The 23537-nt window shown below is 44.1% G+C and overlaps 1 protein-coding gene and 1 long non-coding RNA gene across 4 annotated transcripts in view; one reads left to right on the top strand and one right to left on the bottom strand.

The window, feature by feature from the left end:
* Positions 1-23537, bottom strand: part of LOC128696555 (galactosylceramide sulfotransferase) — a 371235-nt gene that overhangs the window by 89274 nt on the left and 258424 nt on the right. The window lies entirely within an intron of this gene.
* On the top strand, positions 9781-10255 carry LOC138854031 (uncharacterized). The gene is made up of 2 exons (XR_011393214.1): positions 9781-9817; positions 9970-10255. It is a non-coding gene; the product is annotated as an uncharacterized lncRNA (long non-coding RNA).

Below are 23537 nucleotides of genomic sequence, written 5' to 3'. Positions count from 1 at the left end.
GTGAAACACAGTAAGAAAAGAACGTCTTGCTTTGCAATTTGCAATACGTGTCTTTTCCAGGGCTTGTAGATGCACTGCCTCTCCCTCCAGCAGCCATTGTTTCCCCTTGGTAGTGTATTCAGTAATATCTATTCTGTTTTATCTTCACCACTAAATGCGACTCTGTGTTTCCCAGCAGCAGTTGGCTTCCTTTGGTGTCGTTCATTCCGACTTCCTCGTTCATTCCACTTTGCCTGCAGGCGCTAAATTTCCCTACCAATATCTCTGTCGTCTCCCACCAGCGCTTCTTCGGCATATATTTTCTTCCAAGAACTTGCGAGGCGCTGACAATTTATCAAGGCAATCTTCTCTTGCTTCTCGGAGAAAGTTTTCTTGTGAGGTGCAACGAAGCAGGGATGTATTTTCTCCCAATTAAAAAAGTATTCCTGTTCATCAGTTGAACGAGTCTATATGGTGTCTCTGATATGTTGTCATGGAAGCCAGCATCCAGGCACTTGGTAAGCTAGTGGGCGCTATACTGTGGTCGCAGCTGCCACAGTTGCACTTGTGGTTATAGACACAACCCTGTATAGCAAAGTGCGTCCATGGTTGTTTCTGTCACGTCGTCGCCAGAGAGCCAGGACTGTGTGGCGTAATCCGAATGAGATCTTACTCATGAAGTGTAAAGTTGATGAATAACCTTCGGACTCCTGTTGCTTTTACCTCTTGATATAAATTCAAGCAGTCTATTAGACTTATTAAGGACACTTAGACACTGCTCGTTAATGGGATTGAAAGCCTGTCGACTACACGAGGGTCATTAAAGTTGTACGTCATCTTTCCATCTTAAGTTCAAAATACTTCAATTCCTGAAGTACTTTATGATGCTAGTTCCAATAGATAGGGACTCCCGCGTCGGGCAATTTACCCTGACAAGTGTACCAACAGCCTGGCGAACCAGTGACAGACACTGTAGGTTAACCTAGCGAGAAACTTTACCCTCCTTCCACATGCAGCCAATTTCCACATGCAGCCAATTTCAAGTACATCATGGTTAGAGGGAAGGAGAAAAGTTTAGATAACTTACAGGAGGAAAGTTAGCTTAACCTATTTATACTGAGAGATGCCTGTGTAAATTGCATCAGTCTCCCGTGTGACCTCAGACGTCAAGGGCAGACTATTACAACAAGACTCCCCAGCTCTTCTCTGTATACTTTATGGGTGATGTTTTGCTCGTCAGGAAACAGGACGAGTCTCTCGTGACGAGGGTGTTAGTCAAGTGATGTTTCGCTCAGTGATAAAGCAGCCGCTGGTTTACTAGTGCCGGGTATTCGTGATTAAGCAATGTGGCTTTATCACCCACAGTGGCTTTATCACCCACAGTGGCTTTATCACCCACAGTGGCTTTATCACCCACAGTGGCTTTATCACCCACAGTGGCTTTATCACCCACAGTGGCTTTATCACTCACAGTGGCTTTATCACCCACAGTGGCTTTATCACTCACAGTGGCTTTATCACCCACAGTGGCTTTATCACCCACAGTGGCTTTATCACTCACAGTGGCTTTATCACCCACAGTGGCTTTATCACCCACAGTGGCTTTATCACCCACAGTGGCTTTATCACCCACAGTGGCTTTATCACCCACAGTGGCTTTATCACCCACAGTGGCTTTATCACTCACAGTGGCTTTATCACTCACAGTGGCTTTATCACTCACAGTGGCTTTATCACCCACAGTGGCTTTATCACTTACAGTGGCTTTATCACTCACAGTGGCTTTATCACTCACAGTGGCTTTATCACCCACAGTGGCTTTATCACTCACAGTGGCTTTATCACTCACAGTGGCTTTATCATCCACAGTGGCTTTATCACCTACAGTGGCTTTATCACTCACAGTGGCTTTATCACTCACAGTGGCTTTATCATCCACAGTGGCTTTATCACTCACAGTGACTTTATCACTCACAGTGGCTTTATCACTCACAGTGGCTTTATCACCTACAGTGGCTTTATCACCCACAGTGGCTTTATCACTCACAGTGGCTTTATCATCCACAGTGGCTTTATCACTCACAGTGGCTTTATCACTCACAGTGGCTTTATCACTCACAGTGGCTTTATCACCTACAGTGGCTTTATCACCCACAGTGGCTTTATCACTCACAGTGGCTTTATCACCCACAGTGGCTTTATTACCCAGAGTGGCTTTATCACTCACAGTGGCTTTATCACTCACAGTGGCTTTATCACCCACAGTGGCTTTATCACTCACAGTGGCTTTATCACCCACAGTGGCTTTATCACCCACAGTGGCTTTATCACTCACAGTGGCTTTATCACCCACAGTGGCTTTATCACCCACAGTGGCTTTATCACTCACAGTGGCTTTATCACCTACAGTGGCTTTATCACTCACAGTGGCTTTATCACTCACAGTGGCTTTATCACTCACAGTGGCTTTATCACCCACAGTGGCTTTATCACCCACAGTGGCTTTATCACCCACAGTGGCTTTATCACCCACAGTGGCTTTATCACCTACAGTGGCTTTATCACCTACAGTGGCTTTATCACCCACAGTGGCTTTATCACTCACAGTGGCTTTATCACCCACAGTGGCTTTATCACTCACAGTGGCTTTATCACCCACAGTGGCTTTATCACCCACAGTGGCTTTATCACTCACAGTGGCTTTATCACCCACAGTGGCTTTATCACCCACAGTGGCTTTATCACTCACAGTGGCTTTATCACCTACAGTGGCTTTATCACTCACAGTGGCTTTATCACTCACAGTGGCTTTATCACTCACAGTGGCTTTATCACCCACAGTGGCTTTATCACCCACAGTGGCTTTATCACCTACAGTGGCTTTATCACCCACAGTGGCTTTATCACCCACAGTGGCTTTATCACCTACAGTGGCTTTATCACCCACAGTGGCTTTATCACCCACAGTGGCTTTATCACCTACAGTGGCTTTATCACTCACAGTGGCTTTATCACTCACAGTGGCTTTATCACTCACAGTGGCTTTATCACCCACAGTGGCTTTATCATTCACAGTGGCTTTATCACCCACAGTGGCTTTATCACCTACAGTGGCTTTATCACTCACAGTGGCTTTATCACTCACAGTGGCTTTATCACTCACAGTGGCTTTATCACCCACAGTGGCTTTATCACCTACAGTGGCTTTATCACTCACAGTGGCTTTATCACTCACAGTGGCTTTATCACTCACAGTGGCTTTATCACCCACAGTGGCTTTATCAGCTACAGTGGCTTTATCACTCACAGTGGCTTTATCACTCACAGTGGCTTTATCACCCACAGTGGCTTTATCACCCACAGTGGCTTTATCACTCACAGTGGCTTTATCACCTACAGTGGCTTTATCACTCACAGTGGCTTTATCACTCACAGTGGCTTTATCACTCACAGTGGCTTTATCACCTACAGAGGCTTTATCACTCACAGTGGCTTTATCACTCACAGTGGCTTTATCACTCACAGTGGCTTTATCACTCACAGTGGCTTTATCACCCACAGTGGCTTTATCACTCACAGTGGCTTTATCACCCACAGTGGCTTTATCACCCACAGTGGCTTTATCACCCACAGTGGCTTTATCACTCACAGTGGCTTTATCACCCACAGTGGCTTTATCACTCACAGTGGCTTTATCACCCACAGTGGCTTTATCACCCACAGTGGCTTTATCACCCACAGTGGCTTTATCACTCACAGTGGCTTTATCACCCACAGTGGCTTTATCACTCACAGTGGCTTTATCACCCACAGTGGCTTTATCACCCACAGTGGCTTTATCACTCACAGTGGCTTTATCACCCACAGTGGCTTTATCACCCACAGTGGCTTTATCACCCACAGTGGCTTTATCACCCACAGTGGCTTTATCACCCACAGTGGCTTTATCACCCACAGTGGCTTTATCACTCACAGTGGCTTTATCACTCACAGTGGCTTTATCACTCACAGTGGCTTTATCACCCACAGTGGCTTTATCACTCACAGTGGCTTTATCACTCACAGTGGCTTTATCACTCACAGTGGCTTTATCACCCACAGTGGCTTTATCACTCACAGTGGCTTTATCACTCACAGTGGCTTTATCATCCACAGTGGCTTTATCACCTACAGTGGCTTTATCACTCACAGTGGCTTTATCACTCACAGTGGCTTTATCATCCACAGTGGCTTTATCACTCACAGTGACTTTATCACTCACAGTGGCTTTATCACTCACAGTGGCTTTATCACCTACAGTGGCTTTATCACCCACAGTGGCTTTATCACTCACAGTGGCTTTATCATCCACAGTGGCTTTATCACTCACAGTGGCTTTATCACTCACAGTGGCTTTATCACTCACAGTGGCTTTATCACCTACAGTGGCTTTATCACCCACAGTGGCTTTATCACTCACAGTGGCTTTATCACCCACAGTGGCTTTATTACCCAGAGTGGCTTTATCACTCACAGTGGCTTTATCACTCACAGTGGCTTTATCACCCACAGTGGCTTTATCACTCACAGTGGCTTTATCACCCACAGTGGCTTTATCACCCACAGTGGCTTTATCACTCACAGTGGCTTTATCACCCACAGTGGCTTTATCACCCACAGTGGCTTTATCACTCACAGTGGCTTTATCACCTACAGTGGCTTTATCACTCACAGTGGCTTTATCACTCACAGTGGCTTTATCACTCACAGTGGCTTTATCACCCACAGTGGCTTTATCACCCACAGTGGCTTTATCACCCACAGTGGCTTTATCACCCACAGTGGCTTTATCACCTACAGTGGCTTTATCACCTACAGTGGCTTTATCACCCACAGTGGCTTTATCACTCACAGTGGCTTTATCACCCACAGTGGCTTTATCACTCACAGTGGCTTTATCACCCACAGTGGCTTTATCACCCACAGTGGCTTTATCACTCACAGTGGCTTTATCACCCACAGTGGCTTTATCACCCACAGTGGCTTTATCACTCACAGTGGCTTTATCACCTACAGTGGCTTTATCACTCACAGTGGCTTTATCACTCACAGTGGCTTTATCACTCACAGTGGCTTTATCACCCACAGTGGCTTTATCACCCACAGTGGCTTTATCACCCACAGTGGCTTTATCACCCACAGTGGCTTTATCACCTACAGTGGCTTTATCACCTACAGTGGCTTTATCACCCACAGTGGCTTTATCACCCACAGTGGCTTTATCACCTACAGTGGCTTTATCACTCACAGTGGCTTTATCACTCACAGTGGCTTTATCACTCACAGTGGCTTTATCACCCACAGTGGCTTTATCACTCACAGTGGCTTTATCACACACAGTGGCTTTATCACCTACAGTGGCTTTATCACTCACAGTGGCTTTATCACTCACAGTGGCTTTATCACTCACAGTGGCTTTATCACCCACAGTGGCTTTATCACCTACAGTGGCTTTGTCACTCACAGTGGCTTTATCACTCACAGTGGCTTTATCACTCACAGTGGCTTTATCACCCACAGTGGCTTTATCACCTACAGTGGCTTTATCACTCACAGTGGCTTTATCACTCACAGTGGCTTTATCACCCACAGTGGCTTTATCACCCACAGTGGCTTTATCACTCACAGTGGCTTTATCACCTACAGTGGCTTTATCACTCACAGTGGCTTTATCACTCACAGTGGCTTTATCACTCACAGTGGCTTTATCACCTACAGAGGCTTTATCACTCACAGTGGCTTTATCACTCACAGTGGCTTTATCACTCACAGTGGCTTTATCACTCACAGTGGCTTTATCACCCACAGTGGCTTTATCACTCACAGTGGCTTTATCACTCACAGTGGCTTTATCACCCACAGTGGCTTTATCACCCACAGTGGCTTTATCACTCACAGTGGCTTTATCACCCACAGTGGCTTTATCACTCACAGTGGCTTTATCACTCACAGTGGCTTTATCACCCACAGTGGCTTTATCACTCACAGTGGCTTTATCACTCACAGTGGCTTTATCACTCACAGTGGCTTCATCACTCACAGTGGCTTTATCACTCACAGTGGCTTTATCACCCACAGTGGCTTTATCACTCACAGTGGCTTTATCACTCACAGTGGCTTTATAACCTACAGTGGCTTTATCACTCACAGTGGCTTTATCACCTACAGTGGCTTTATCACTCACAGTGGCTTTATCACCCACAGTGGCTTTATCACCTACAGTGGCTTTATCACTCACAGTGGCTTTATCACCTACAGTGGCTTTATCACTCACAGTGGCTTTATCACCCACAGTGGCTTTATCACTCACAGTGGCTTTATCACCCACAGTGGCTTTATTACCCAGAGTGGCTTTATCACTCACAGTGGCTTTATCACTCACAGTGGCTTTATCACCCACAGTGGCTTTATCACTCACAGTGGCTTTATCACCCACAGTGGCTTTATCACCCACAGTGGCTTTATCACTCACAGTGGCTTTATCACCCACAGTGGCTTTATCACCCACAGTGGCTTTATCACTCACAGTGGCTTTATCACCTACAGTGGCTTTATCACTCACAGTGGCTTTATCACTCACAGTGGCTTTATCACTCACAGTGGCTTTATCACCCACAGTGGCTTTATCACCCACAGTGGCTTTATCACCCACAGTGGCTTTATCACCCACAGTGGCTTTATCACCTACAGTGGCTTTATCACCTACAGTGGCTTTATCACCCACAGTGGCTTTATCACTCACAGTGGCTTTATCACCCACAGTGGCTTTATCACTCACAGTGGCTTTATCACCCACAGTGGCTTTATCACCCACAGTGGCTTTATCACTCACAGTGGCTTTATCACCCACAGTGGCTTTATCACCCACAGTGGCTTTATCACTCACAGTGGCTTTATCACCTACAGTGGCTTTATCACTCACAGTGGCTTTATCACTCACAGTAGCTTTATCACTCACAGTGGCTTTATCACCCACAGTGGCTTTATCACCCACAGTGGCTTTATCACCCACAGTGGCTTTATCACCCACAGTGGCTTTATCACCTACAGTGGCTTTATCACCTACAGTGGCTTTATCACCCACAGTGGCTTTATCACCCACAGTGGCTTTATCACCTACAGTGGCTTTATCACTCACAGTGGCTTTATCACTCACAGTGGCTTTATCACTCACAGTGGCTTTATCACCCACAGTGGCTTTATCACTCACAGTGGCTTTATCACCCACAGTGGCTTTATCACCTACAGTGGCTTTATCACTCACAGTGGCTTTATCACTCACAGTGGCTTTATCACCTACAGTGGCTTTATCACTCACAGTGGCTTTATCACCTACAGTGGCTTTATCACTCACAGTGGCTTTATCACCCACAGTGGCTTTATCACTCACAGTGGCTTTATCACCCACAGTGGCTTTATTACCCAGAGTGGCTTTATCACTCACAGTGGCTTTATCACTCACAGTGGCTTTATCACCCACAGTGGCTTTATCACTCACAGTGGCTTTATCACCCACAGTGGCTTTATCACCCACAGTGGCTTTATCACTCACAGTGGCTTTATCACCCACAGTGGCTTTATCACCCACAGTGGCTTTATCACTCACAGTGGCTTTATCACCTACAGTGGCTTTATCACTCACAGTGGCTTTATCACTCACAGTGGCTTTATCACCCACAGTGGCTTTATCACCCACAGTGGCTTTATCACCCACAGTGGCTTTATCACCTACAGTGGCTTTATCACCTACAGTGGCTTTATCACCCACAGTGGCTTTATCACTCACAGTGGCTTTATCACCCACAGTGGCTTTATCACTCACAGTGGCTTTATCACCCACAGTGGCTTTATCACCCACAGTGGCTTTATCACTCACAGTGGCTTTATCACCCACAGTGGCTTTATCACCCACAGTGGCTTTATCACTCACAGTGGCTTTATCACCTACAGTGGCTTTATCACTCACAGTGGCTTTATCACTCACAGTGGCTTTATCACTCACAGTGGCTTTATCACCCACAGTGGCTTTATCACCCACAGTGGCTTTATCACCCACAGTGGCTTTATCACCCACAGTGGCTTTATCACCTACAGTGGCTTTATCACCTACAGTGGCTTTATCACCCACAGTGGCTTTATCACCCACAGTGGCTTTATCACCTACAGTGGCTTTATCACTCACAGTGGCTTTATCACTCACAGTGGCTTTATCACTCACAGTGGCTTTATCACCCACAGTGGCTTTATCACTCACAGTGGCTTTATCACCCACAGTGGCTTTATCACCTACAGTGGCTTTATCACTCACAGTGGCTTTATCACTCACAGTGGCTTTATCACTCACAGTGGCTTTATCACCCACAGTGGCTTTATCACCTACAGTGGCTTTGTCACTCACAGTGGCTTTATCACTCACAGTGGCTTTATCACTCACAGTGGCTTTATCACCCACAGTGGCTTTATCACCTACAGTGGCTTTATCACTCACAGTGGCTTTATCACTCACAGTGGCTTTATCACCCACAGTGGCTTTATCACCCACAGTGGCTTTATCACTCACAGTGGCTTTATCACCTACAGTGGCTTTATCACTCACAGTGGCTTTATCACTCACAGTGGCTTTATCACTCACAGTGGCTTTATCACCTACAGAGGCTTTATCACTCACAGTGGCTTTATCACTCACAGTGGCTTTATCACTCACAGTGGCTTTATCACTCACAGTGGCTTTATCACCCACAGTGGCTTTATCACTCACAGTGGCTTTATCACTCACAGTGGCTTTATCACCCACAGTGGCTTTATCACCCACAGTGGCTTTATCACTCACAGTGGCTTTATCACCCACAGTGGCTTTATCACTCACAGTGGCTTTATCACTCACAGTGGCTTTATCACCCACAGTGGCTTTATCACTCACAGTGGCTTTATCACTCACAGTGGCTTTATCACTCACAGTGGCTTCATCACTCACAGTGGCTTTATCACTCACAGTGGCTTTATCACCCACAGTGGCTTTATCACTCACAGTGGCTTTATCACTCACAGTGGCTTTATCACCTACAGTGGCTTTATCACTCACAGTGGCTTTATCACCTACAGTGGCTTTATCACTCACAGTGGCTTTATCACCCACAGTGGCTTTATCACCTACAGTGGCTTTATCACTCACAGTGGCTTTATCACCTACAGTGGCTTTATCACTCACAGTGGCTTTATCACCCACAGTGGCTTTATCACTCACAGTGGCTTTATCACCCACAGTGGCTTTATCACTCACAGTGGCTTTATCACCCACAGTGGCTTTATCACTCACAGTGGCTTTATCACTCACAGTGGCTTTATCACCTACAGTGGCTTTATCACTCACAGTGGCTTTATCACTCACAGTGGCTTTATCACTCACAGTGGCTTTATCACCTACAGTGGCTTTATCACTCACAGTGGCTTTATCACCTACAGTGGCTTTATCACTCACAGTGGCTTTATCACTCACAGTGGCTTTATCACCTACAGTGGCTTTATCACTCACAGTGGCTTTATCACCTACAGTGGCTTTATCACTCACAGTGGCTGTGAGGGAAAAGTAGGTGTAAGTGGGGTTAAGGTTGTTCGGGCAACCAGGAACCATTAGCGAGTTACGTTGCGCGCGCACACACCCCCCCCTCTCTGGCGGGCTGGGGCAAAACTAGTTCCTGGTGTCCGATTTGTTAAAGTTTCTACTCCTGGTAATATTGACCTTACCTGGTGTGGATTGAAGTTTGGAGAGTCACTTCCCCTCCACTCTTCTTCTAATCAGGTAGGGTGATCTACCAGGAGTATTACTGTTTGTTCTTTTCTAGTGTTTGCTGGTTACCAGTAATGATTTTGGCATTTATCATTCTTTTTCTTTCGTAAATGTTATATTATCATGACTATGGGTAACCAGTTTTATTTTCTCTTATTTACCAGCTCTGTTCCTGGCGTGGTCTTCAAGGATAGACGCCAGATAAAGGGGGCAAGACGTATGTTAATAATACTTATTAACATTATTCTACTTCTACCGGCCCTTACCTATTCTACTTGTGCTCCATCCAAGTGGTAGGAGATTCCAGAACATCGGATTACCATCTGCCCAGGATAACCTACATAAATAACATCAGAGGAACTATCCAGGGCCATACCTACTCCTGCCCAACTAAAAGAACTGAAGGCCATTTTTTTTTATTTAAATTTTAAGTAAAATTCTCAAAAATCATTTTTCTCATTTTTTCCTAAGTTATTTCTTTATTTATTTATTTTTCCATTAATTTCTTTTGTTCAGTTGGAAGGCGTTCCACTCACAGTGGCTTTATCACTCAGTGGCTTTATCACTCACAGTGGCTTTATCACCCACAGTGGCTTTATCACCCACAGTGGCTTTATCACCCACAGTGGCTTTATCACCCACAGTGGCTTTATCACCCACAGTGGCTTTATCACCCACAGTGGCTTTATCACCCACAGTGGCTTTATCACCCACAGTGGCTTTATCACCCACAGTGGCTTTATCACCCACAGTGGCTTTATCACCCACAGTGGCTTTATCACCCACAGTGGCTTTATCACCCACAGTGGCTTTATCACCCACAGTGGCTTTATCACCCACAGTGGCTTTATCACCCACAGTGGCTTTATCACCCACAGTTGCTTTATCACCCACAGTTGCTTTATCACCCACAGTTGCTTTATCACCCACAGTTGCTTTATCACCCACAGTTGCTTTATCACCCACAGTGGCTTTATCACCCACAGTGGCTTTATCACTCAGTGGCTTTATCACCCACAGTAGGGCCTTATCAACCAGAGTAGTTCTCTAATCACCCACGGAAGAGCTTTATCATACTACGGGTTTTTAACCCACCATACCTCTGGAGTATTACCCACTGTGGGTTCACACTCTTCTCCTCCCACACTGACCATGATATAACGTTCTCCTTGACGATACATGACGCTGGAATTTTCAAGTGACCTTAATGAGTCATTCGTAATTTCACTAAGAATTTGTAGAGCAATAGAGCCGTGAGAGCTCGATCTTTCCCCTTTCCTTCTGTTCCCCTTTCCCCAGTTCCCCCTGCCCCCCAGTTCCCCCATTACAGTGAAATTTTCTCCTTTAATTGCGGTGAGTGGTCTCATTCTTTTGAATGGGGCCATTTTCTTCAGTCTAGGCGCTGAAGAAAATGGGGAGATGGGAGAGGGAAGGAGTACGTGTGTAAATGTTGGGGAGGGAGGTGAAGGGGAGGAGGGAAGGGAAGCCATGTGGGAGAGGGGGTGATAGAGAGTTAAGATGAATGTGGGACAGTCGGGATGTGGGTGGGAGGGATGCTGTAGGAGGAAAGGATATATTTTGGAAACGATAGGAGCATCCTGCAGTCAGGATGGCGTTGTCAGGATATAAGGATAGTGAAACTAATGATTAAAAACCACGGTTCGATTCCCCGGCTAGTCGCAGTGTTGATATTGATTAAATACCACTTGTTCGTGATTACAATAATATATATATATATATATATATATATATATATATATATATATATATATATATATATATATAATGAAAGTGAAAGGCACGTAAATGAAAGTGAGTAAATTAGTGTATCATTTCATGTGCCATTCACTCCAGTCTTCGAATCATTTTCACTTGTAAATCTCCTCGTCTGGCAAACATTTATGTCTGAAAAAATATGATTTAATATATATTTTTAAAGCATATTCAAATAGCTTCAAGGAGATGTGTGTGTGTGTGTGTGTGTGTGTGTGTGTGCGCGCATATGTGTGTGTGTGTGTGTGTGTGTGTGTGTGTGTGTGTGTGTGTGTGTGTGTGTGTGTGTGTGTGTGTGTGTGTGTGTGTGCGCGCATATGTGTGTGTGTGTGTGTGTGTGTGTGTGTGTGTGCGCGCATATGTGTGTGTGTGTGTGTGTGTGTGTGTGTGTGTGTGTGCGCGCATATGTGTGTGTGTGTGTGTGTGTGTGTGTGTGTGTGTGTGCGCGCATATGTGTGTGTGTGTGTGTGTGTGTGTGTGTGTGTGTGTGCGCGCATATGTGTGTGTGTGTGTGTGTGTGTGTGTGTGCGCGCATATGTGTGTGTGTGTACTCACCTAGTTGTACTCACCTAGTTGAGGTTGCGGGGTTCGAGTCCGAGCTCCTGGCCCCGCCTCTTCACTGATCGCTACTAGGTCACTCCCTCTGAACCGTGAGCTTTATCATACCTCTGCTTAAAGCTATGTATGGATCCTGCCTCCACTACATCGCTTCCCAAACTATTCCACTTACTGACTACTCTGTGGCTGAAGAAATACTTCCTAACATCCCTGTGATTCATCTGTGTCTTCAGCTTCCAACTGTGTCCCCTTGTTACTGTGTCCAATCTCTGGAACATCCTGTCTTTGTCTACCTTGTCAATTCCTCTCAGTATTTTGTATGTCGTTATCATGTCCCCCCTATCTCTCCTGTCCTCCAGTGTCGTCAGGTTGATTTCCCTTAACCTCTCCTCGTAGGACATACCTCTTAGCTCTGGGACTAGTCTTGCTGCAAACCTTTGCACTTTCTCTAGTTTCTTTACGTGCTTGGCTAGGTGTGGGTTCCAAACTGGTGCCGCATACTCCAATATGGGCCTAACGTACACGGTGTACAGGGTCCTGAATGATTCCTTATTAAGATGTCGGAATGCTGTTCTGAGGTTTGCTAGGCGCCCATATGCTGCAGCAGTTATTTGGTTGATGTGCGCTTCAGGAGATGTGCCTGGTGTTATACTCACCCCAAGATCTTTTTCCTTGAGTGAGGTCTGTAGTCTCTGGCCCCCTAGACTGTACTCCGTCTGCGGTCTTTTTTGCCCTTCCCCAATCTTCATGACTTTGCACTTGGTGGGATTGAACTCCAGGAGCCAATTGCTGGACCAGGTCTGCAGCCTGTCCAGATCCCTTTGTAGTTCTGCCTGGTCTTCGATCGAGTGAATTCTTCTCATCAACTTCACGTCATCTGCAAACAGGGACACCTCAGAGTCTATTCCTTCCGTCATGTCGTTCACAAATACCAGAAACAGCACTGGTCCTAGGACTGACCCCTGTGGGACCCCGCTGGTCACAGGTGCCCACTCTGACACCTCGCCACGTACCATGATTCGCTGCTGTCTTCCTGACAAGTATTCCCTGATCCATTGTAGTGCCTTCCCTGTTATCCCTGCTTGGTCCTCCAGTTTTTGCACCAATCTCTTGTGTGGAACTGTCAAACGCCTTCTTGCAGTCCAAGAATATGCAATCCACCCACCCCTCTCTCTCTTGCCTTACTGCTGTCACCATGTCATAGAACTCCAGTAGGTTTGTGACACAGGATTTCCCGTCCCTGAAACCATGTTGGCTGCTGTTGATGAGATCGTTCCTTTCTAGGTGTTCCACCACTCTTCTCCTGATAATCTTCTCCATGATTTTGCATACTATACATGTCAGTGACACTGGTCTGTAGTTTAATGCTTCATGTCTGTCTCCTTTTTTAAAGATTGGGACTACATTTGCTGTCTTCCATGCCTCAGGCAATCTCCCTGTTTCGATAGATGTATTGAATATTGTTGTTAGGGGTACACATGTGTGTGTGTGTGTGTGTGTGTGTGTATCAGCAGACACATAACGTTCAACTGCTACCCATGGATAATGTGCACATAAAGTTCAAGTAGAGCTATTAACACATTGCAAAATCACCCCAACAGCTTTCCATTAACACTATATCGTAGCTTGTCCTCTCACACCTTCACACCATCCGAACTCTCTCTCTCTCTCTCTCTCTCTCTCTCTCTCTCTCTCTCTCTCTCTCTCTCTCTCTCTCTCTGCATATTCTCCTCTCATGTTCAGTAATCATATTCCACTAATCATATTCACCACCTTCATCTATCAGAATATTAATTAATGATATTTGACAGTCATATTCGATTTTCGTCAATCTTACTTATAATGTTCAAAATTCATATTTGAGAGTCTTCAGTATTCACATTCATCACTCACCTTCACATGCAGTCATTATTTACATTCAACAACCATGTTTACCATATATACCAGTCATATTCACCATTGCTATCTTCCAGTCATATTCACCAGTTTACCTGGAGAGAGTTTCGGGGGTCAACGCCCCCGCGGCCCGGTCTGTGACCAGGCCTCCTGCCAGTGCTGTTAGTTAAGACACATATGCAACAGTTAGGTATCATTATTTCGAAACGTTTCGCCTACACAGTAGGCTTCTTCAGTCGAGTACAGAAAAGTTGATAGAAGCAGAAGATACTTGAAGACGATGTAATCAGTCCATCACCCTTAAAGTTTTGAGGTGGTCAGTCCCTCAGTCTGGAGAAGAGCATTGTTCCATAGTCTGGAACAATATGGAGTTGAAGTGACAGGATGGAGCCTTATCCTCCAGTCATATTCACCAGTGTTATCCTCCAGTCATATTCACCAGTGTTATCCTCCAGTCATATTCACCAGTGTTATCTTCCAGTCATATTCACCAGTGTTATCCCAACTCATATTCACCAGTGTTATCCTCCAGTCATATTCACCAGTGTTATCCTCCAGTCATATTCACCAGTGTTATCCTCCAGTCATATTCACCAGTGTTATCCTCCAGTCACATTTACCAGTGTTATCCTCCAGTCACATTTACCAGTGTTATCCTCCAGTCATATTCACCAGTGTTATCCTCCAGTCATATTCACCAGTGTTATCCTCCAGTCATATTCACCAGTGTTATCATCCAGTCATATTCACCAGTGTTATCCTCCAGTCATATTCACCAGTGTTATCCTCCAGTCATATTCACCAGTGTTATCCCAACTCATATTCACCAGTGTTATCCTCCAGTCATATTCACCAGAGTTATCCTCCAGTCATATTCACCAGTGTTATCCTCCAATCATATTCACCAGTGTTATCCTCCAGTCATATTCACCAGTGTTATCCTCCAGTCATATTCACCATTGTTATCATCCAGTCATATTCACCAGTGTTATCCCAACTCATATTCACCAGTGTTATCCTCCACTCATATTCACCAATGTTATCCTCCAGTCATATTCACCAGTGTTATCCTCCAGTCACATTTACCAGTGTTATCCTCCAGTCATATTCACCAGTGTTATCCTCCAGTCATATTCACCAGTGTTATCCTCCAGTCATATTCACCAGTGTTATCCTCCAGTCATATTCACCAGTGTTATCCTCCAGTCATATTCACCAGTGTTATCCTCCAGTCATATTCACCAATGTTATCCTCCAGTCATATTCACCAGTGTTATCCTCCAGTCATATTCACCAGTGTTATCCTCCAGTCATATTCACCAGTGTTATCTTCCAGTCATATTCACCAGTGTTATCCTCCAGTCATATTCACCAGTGTTATCCTCCAGTCATATTAATCATTGTTATCATCCAGTCATATTCACCAGTGTTATCCCCAGTCATATTCACCAGCGTTATCCTCCAGTCATATTCACCAGTGTTATCCCCAGTCATATTCACCAGTGTTATCCTCCAGTCATATTCACCAGTGTTATCCTCCAGTCATATTCACCAGTGTTATCCTCCAGTCATATTCACCAGTGTTATCATCCAGTCATATTCACCAGTGTTATCCTCCAGTCATATTCACCAGTGTTATCCTCCAGTCATATTCACCAGTGTTATCCCAACTCATATTCACCAGTGTTATCCTCCAGTCATATTCACCAGAGTTATCCTCCAGTCATATTCACCAGTGTTATCCTCCAATCATATTCACCAGTGTTATCCTCCAGTCATATTCACCAGTGTTATCCTCCAGTCATATTCACCATTGTTATCATCCAGTCATATTCACCAGTGTTATCCCAACTCATATTCACCAGTGTTATCCTCCACTCATATTCACCAATGTTATCCTCCAGTCATATTCACCAGTGTTATCCTCCAGTCACATTTACCAGTGTTATCCTCCAGTCATATTCACCAGTGTTATCCTCCAGTCATATTCACCAGTGTTATCCTCCAGTCATATTCACCAGTGTTATCCTCCAGTCATATTCACCAGTGTTATCCTCCAGTCATATTCACCAGTGTTATCCTCCAGTCATATTCACCAATGTTATCCTCCAGTCATATTCACCAGTGTTATCCTCCAGTCATATTCACCAGTGTTATCCTCCAGTCATATTCACCAGTGTTATCTTCCAGTCATATTCACCAGTGTTATCCTCCAGTCATATTCACCAGTGTTATCCTCCAGTCATATTAATCATTGTTATCATCCAGTCATATTCACCAGTGTTATCCCCAGTCATATTCACCAGCGTTATCCTCCAGTCATATTCACCAGTGTTATCCCCAGTCATATTCACCAGTGTTATCCTCCAGTCATATTAATCATTGTTATCATCCAGTCATATTCACCAGTGTTATCCCCAGTCATATTCACCAGTGTTATCCTCCAGTCATATTCACCAGTGTTATCCCCAGTCATATTCACCAGTGTTATCCTCCAGTCATATTCACCAGTGTTATCCTCCAGTCATATTCACCAGTGTTATCCTCCAGTCATATTCACCAGTGTTATCTTCCAGTCATATTCACCAGTGTTATCCTCCAGTCATATTCACCAGTGTTATCCTCCAGTCATATTCACCAGTGTTATCCTCCAGTCATATTAATCATTGTTATCATCCAGTCATATTCACCAGTGTTATCCCCAGTCATATTCACCAGCGTTATCCTCCAGTCATATTCACCAGTGTTATCCCCAGTCATATTCACCAGTGTTATCCTCCAGTCATATTCAACAATCATATTCACCTCGCCTTGCAATCTACAGTTTACCACAGAGGGTGAACAAACACTTCCCACGCACCACAGGTTTCTCCCCTCACACTCGCGGTTTCCCCTCTCCCACGCCCTCCCCCGGGACCCCTCACCCCCACTCTGCTAAAACGAGTGACCCCCATTAACAGAGCCATTAAACTTACAGTCCAGCTTTAAGCGTAGCGCTCCATCTAATGTCCTCTTTCAACTCACAACCTCCGCCTCCTCTCCATACAAGATTTTTTTGTGATATCCTTTTTCTCTGAGGTGGGGTTTAGCCGTAGAACTGGCAGGGATAGCGAGGTGTAGCGGTAATATAGAGCAGTGAAAAGGATTGTGGCTATAGGAAGAGATAGGCTCAGGCTTGAGCCTATCTAAAAGGAAAGTACAAGGGCTATTAAGGTTGCACTCAGGGATATTTTGGCACCTAAATTAAGGATTCCATTAAACTGTAAGGGAATGTACATTGACAAATATATTCCTCGCAGTGTATATACCTTCGTTGCTTATAAATGCACGTGTTTGCTCTTCTTTTTTCTACGTTATCATGAATAACCTGTATCCGTTCCCACTGAGGCAAAGTGACCCGAGAAACAAACACTTTGACCATCATTCACTCTATCACTGTCTAGCCAGAGGCGCACACATGCGACAGTTTAGATGACGCTCTAAATAGCAAATATCCCAACCCTCTCCTTCAGAGTGCAGACACTGTACTTCCCAAACAAGTAAACATTATTGTAATAAAGTTGGTAGAATTACCGACAATATGTAAAGTAAAAGGACACAAGTGCAACTAATGTGACATTTATTGTGGCAACGTTTCGCTCTCCAGGAGCTTTAATGGCTTGATAAAGCTCCTGGAGAGCGAAACGTTGCCACAATAAATGTCACATTAGTTGCACTTGTGTCCTTTTACTTTACAAGTAAACATTATATAAGCCAGGGGCCCCGAGATGTCCTCTGACAAAAGTATGGCGATACCAGCTCTCCTCTGCTTACCAATGACTACCACAGTACTATTATCTCTACTACCACTACTGCCACGACTTCCACTACCACTACTACTGTCACTACCACTACTACCACCATCACCACATAAAACACGTCTCCTGAGAGATGCATGTTTACCCAAAAAGAAATTACTCTCTGCTACCTAATTTAGCCTCTGACACAGACCCTGACGTGATGCATATCTCCACCTGATGTCTGTGACCTTCACAACCCCATCTACACCTCCACCTGATGGCTGGTGACCTTCACAACACCGTCTACACCTCCACCTGATGGCTGGTGACCTTCACAACACCGTCTACACCTTCACCTGATGTATGGTGACCTTCACAACACCGTCTACACCTTCACCTGATGTATGGTGACCTTCACAACACCGTCTACACCTTCACCTGATGTATGGTGACCTTCACAACACCGTCTACACCTTCACCTGATGTATGGTGACCTTCACAACACCGTCTACACCTCCAACTGATGTCTGGTGACCTTCACAACACCGTCTACACCTCCAACTGATATCTGGTGACCTTCACAATCTCACCTACACCTTCACCTCTTAAAAATGAAGCGCCTAATTATAAAAATAAGCTACAACAAACCTACTTCCCACGATAGGTCCCCTTCCCCATATCTCTCCCCTACCAACAGCCCATCCATCCCCTACCTCCCCCCTCCCCGACCAGGTATGTGCGAGAGTGGATTCAAATGATTTTTGAGACGATTCGTTTTTCCTCCACTATTTTTTTTAACCTTGATGCTCGTGAAGGACTCTTGAATCAGAGAGCAAGAGCCACTGGCACTCTTTCTGGAATCGAACCCAGTTAACTCCAGTTTCAAACTTGTCGACTGCACGAGGGTCATTAAGTGTTTATGTCAGCTGTATTCCAGCAGTCAAGAATACTTTAATCCATAATGTAAGGGTTAAGGTGAACTCTCGGCGTGAATACACAGAGTTGAACACCTCTCAGTGTGTATGTATACCCTTGAGGGTGTGCTAAACTCATAGGAGTTATACAACGCCTGGGAGGGGGGAATGGAAGGTATTCAGGCTTAATTCGGGGAACTGGAGCACAGATCCAATTTCCTAGATCAAGAGCCCCTCACCAGCGTCAAGGAACCTTCCTTGAGACGCAGAACAACTAAAAGGAGAATTTTTCCCACAAGTTTCTGAATGATAACTGCCTCGGTCTCCACACTGGAGATACCCAGGTGTTACACACGTGTCTTATTCTCCCACTAGACAGTGTTGAATACTGTTATTATAAGAATCCTTCTTGGTAGTAGCGCAGTAGATAGGCCGGAAACAGGAACATGTGTCATAATCGTGTATGTGTGTATAAGAACACGAGCACAACCACTATCACAATCAACACCACAACTACATCACCACCACCACTATTACAATCACCACCACCCTTACTGCAATCACCACCACCACTACTACAATCACCACCACCACTACTACAATCACCACCACACCTACTACAATCACCACCACCACTACTACAATCACCACCACCACCATTACAGTCACCACCACTACTATAATCACCACCACCACTGCCTCTACTATCATCTTCAGATTCACACTGACGAAGGTAAAGTCTCGACCTTGGCAGATGCACCTGTGTAGTCTCACACTGTTGTCGAAGGTTATGGTGACGCCATCTGTACGAGTCTCAGGTACCATCAGGTGCCAATATCCAATTTACACCCTCTCTCAAAAATCTTCGAAAAATTAATTCATAAACGAATCTACTCCTACCTCATCTCCCAAAACATTCTCAACCCCTGCCAATTTGGATTCAGGCCTAATAAAAATACTAATGATGCTATTATACACATGCTAGAACATATATACACTGCAATAGAGAAAAAAGAAGTCCCACTGGGGATCTTCATTGGCTTACGTAAAGCTTTTGATACAGTTGACCATGACTTGCTCCACGTAAAATTGTCACACTATGGTATAAGAGGGCACTCCCTCAACTACCTCAAGTCTTACCTCAGCAACAGAAGCCAATATGTGTACGCAAATGGGGCAAGCTCTTCCGCTCAACCAATTACAGTTGGTGTCCCACAGGGAAGTGTCCTTGGCCCTCTTCTCTTTCTCCTATACATAAATGACCTTCCAAATGCTTCGCAATTACTCAAACCCACACTTTTTGCAGATGACACTACATACGTCTTCTCTCACCCGAGCCCAGTCACGCTAGCCAATACTGTAAATACCGAATTACAGAAAATATCTACCTGGATGAGGACTAACAAACTTACACTAAACATTGACAAAACCTACTTCATTCAGTTTGGTAACAGAGCTACAGATGTACCTCTTAACATAACGATAAACAGATCACCTATCACAAAGCTAACAGAGGGAAAATTCTTAGGAATCCACCTTGATAATAGACTCAAATTTCATACACATACAACAAATTTCTAAGAAAATTTCCAAGACTGTAGGCATACTATCGAAGATACGGTACTATGTTCCACAGTCAGCCCTCCTGGCCCTTTATCACTCTTATTTACCCCTATCTCACCTATGGAATTTGTGCATGGGGCTCAACAACAATTAACCATCTCAGACCACTAATTACCCAACAAAAGGCTGCAGTTAGAATAACAAATTCTCACTACAGGCAGCACACTCCACCAATATTCAAAACACTCAACCTACTCACCATACAAAACATCCATACTTATTACTGCACCTATTACATACATAGAACATTTAACTCTGATATTAACCCTCCCCTCAAACATCTCCTTGCCAACCTCAACAGAACACATGACCATAACACAAGGCACAGATCACTCTTTGATGTTCCTCGTGTCCATCTCACGCTATGCAAAAACTCAATGCACATAAAAGGCCCTAAAATCTGGAATTCATTACCTGTAAATATAAAAGAAACACTACCTGTTTATAAATTCAAGTCTCTTCTCAAAGATCACTTACTCACTCAAAACCAAATAAATACTGAATAACTGAACCTTATAAATTGTATATCCTATATGTTACTTACAATTATATCACACAAATGTTAAACCTAGGACCCAATCTAACTTTGTTATTTTTTTAAATACACTACCTAACAGAATACTCCATTCTACTGAATGTACAACAATGCATGCAACCATAGGATCTGTCTTTGTAATACTCATTTGTGCTTTATAGTTATCTGTTTACAATAATGTTTTATCACTGATTTCATCATTGCTTAGTTAATCTTAAGTTAATTTTAAGCCAGCCCGTAATGCTATGCATATAAGTGGCTTTGGCATGCTGCTCTTACCTGTATTTTTTTGTACCTCTGTATGTATGCTAAAATTACTAAATAAATAAATAAATAAATAAATAACCCTCACATAGGATAGAGAAGCTTATGACGACGTTTCGGTCCGTCTTGGACTCTATATAAGTAACATTTACAGGTTTCTCTTTCCTGTGTGCGGGTTATTTGTGTATATTCCAGCCACGGTGTTGTGTCTATGTTCTTCATCTGCCCGTAACCAGCCCGTTCTGGCATATAAATAACAGTAGTGACGCCATTATGTGTAGAAACTCATACATTATCCAAATTTTAAATCTAACTTGCTACGTTTTAGGGGACAAGTGAATCAAATCTTAATTTTTTTACGTAAATAGATGATATCTGAAAGTTCTCTGTTTTTGTTTTCCAAGGTCACCTAGTTGATTATTTGTGGTTCGATATACGTCTTAATACATCTACATAGCTTAATTTAAATCTAACTTAATCTACTGTAACCTAACCTAGTATAACCTAACCTCGTGTAACCTAACCTAGTATAACCTAACCTCGTGTAACCTAACCTAGTATAACCTAACCTCGTGTAACCTAACCTAGTATAACCTAACCTCGTGTAACCTAACCTAGTATAACCTAACCTCGTGTAACCTAACCTGATATAACCTAACCTCGTGTAACCTAACCTAGTATAACCTAACCTCGTGTAACCTAACCTAGTATAACCTAACCTCGTGTAACCTAACCTGGTATAACCTAACCTCGTGTAACCTAACCTAGCATAACCTAACCCCGTGTAACCTAACCTAGTGTAACCTAACCTCGTGTAACCTAACCTGGTATAACCTAACCTCGTGTAACCTAACCTAGCATAACCTAACCCCGTGTAACCTAACCTAGTGTAACCTAACCTGGTATAACCTAACCTGGTATAACCTAACCTGGTATAACCTAGCCTGGTATAACCTAACCTGGTGTAACCTAACCTGGTGTAACAACCTATTGTAACCTAACCTACTGTAACCTAACCTACTGTAACCTAACCTGGTGTAACCTAACCTGGTGTAACCTAACCTGGTGTAACCTAACCTGGTGTAACCTAACCTGGTGTAACCTAACCTGATGTAACCTAACCTGGTGTAACCTAACCTGGTGTAACCTAACCTTGTGTAACCTAACCTGGTGTAACCTAACCTGGTGTAACCTAGCCTGGTGTAACCTAACCTGGTGTAACCTAACCTGGTGTAACCTAACCTGGTGTAACCTAACCTGGTGTAACCTAGACTGTTGTAACCTAGACTGTTGTAACCTAGCCTGGTGTAGCCTAACCTGGTGTAACCTAGACTGTTGTAACCTAGCCTGGTGTAGCCTAACCTGGTGTAACCTAAACTGTTGTAACCTAGCCTGGTGTAACCTAGCCTGGTGTAACCTAGCCTGGTGTAACTTAACCTGGTGTAACCTATCCTGGTGTAACTTAACCTACTGTAACCTAACCTAAACTAACTTAACCTGGTGTAACCTATCCTGGTGTAACTTAACCTATTGTAACCTAACCTAACCTAACCTGGTGTAACCTAGCCTGGTGTAACTTAACCTACTGTAACCTAACCTAACCTAACCTGGTGTAACCTATCCTGGTGTAACTTAACCTACTGTAACCTAACCTAAACTAACTTAACCTGGTGTAACCTATCCTGGTGTAACTTAACCTACTGTAACCTAACCTAAACTAACTTAACCTGGTGTAACCTATCCTGGTGTAACTTAACCTACTGTAACCTAACCTTACCTAACCTAACCTGTCTTAAAATGAAGAAAATAGGAGTCGCTAAAAGCTGAAATCGTTAAAAAATAACTTTGACTGTTGATTAATTCGGCAAAAAAACTTATGTAAATCAATGAAACAGTTTTTCTCTTTCTCTCTCTCTCTCTCTCTCTCTCTCTCTCTCTCTCTCTCTCTCTCTCTCTCTCTCTCTCTTTTAAAATACTTAAAATGGTAGAGGTTTGTGTTGCAGAAATATCGAACACAACACATACCGTTCTGTCAGCTAGATGGAGGCTCGGGGCTCTAATTTGCCTTTAAATAAAACCATATTTGTCTTCACTTGGTTCAGTGGAATGGTAACTGGCACCAGCTCACCTGACTACCAGTACCAGTTGCCCCAGTTACCGGCCCCAGGTCACCTACCACACAGTAATGTAAGGCGGATTTAGTCAGAGCTACACCGTGTTAGAACGTTCAGTAATTCACGACGTAAACAGCAATGGTGTCTTCTTGAAATCTCTATTAGCAGGTCTTCCTCTTGTCTAGTGAAGGGTTTTTCATCCAAGGAATTGGAGTTACTCTCTTGTTTCTTGGTTCAAAGTTAATTACTTCTCCTTCTCTCTCTCTCTCTCTCTCT

Source organism: Cherax quadricarinatus, chromosome 47 (assembly GCF_038502225.1).
Source record: "Cherax quadricarinatus isolate ZL_2023a chromosome 47, ASM3850222v1, whole genome shotgun sequence".
NCBI lineage: Eukaryota > Metazoa > Arthropoda > Malacostraca > Decapoda > Parastacidae > Cherax > Cherax quadricarinatus.
The sequence above is the reverse complement of the archived record's forward strand: the minus strand, read 5'-3'. Positions and strand labels throughout refer to the sequence as shown.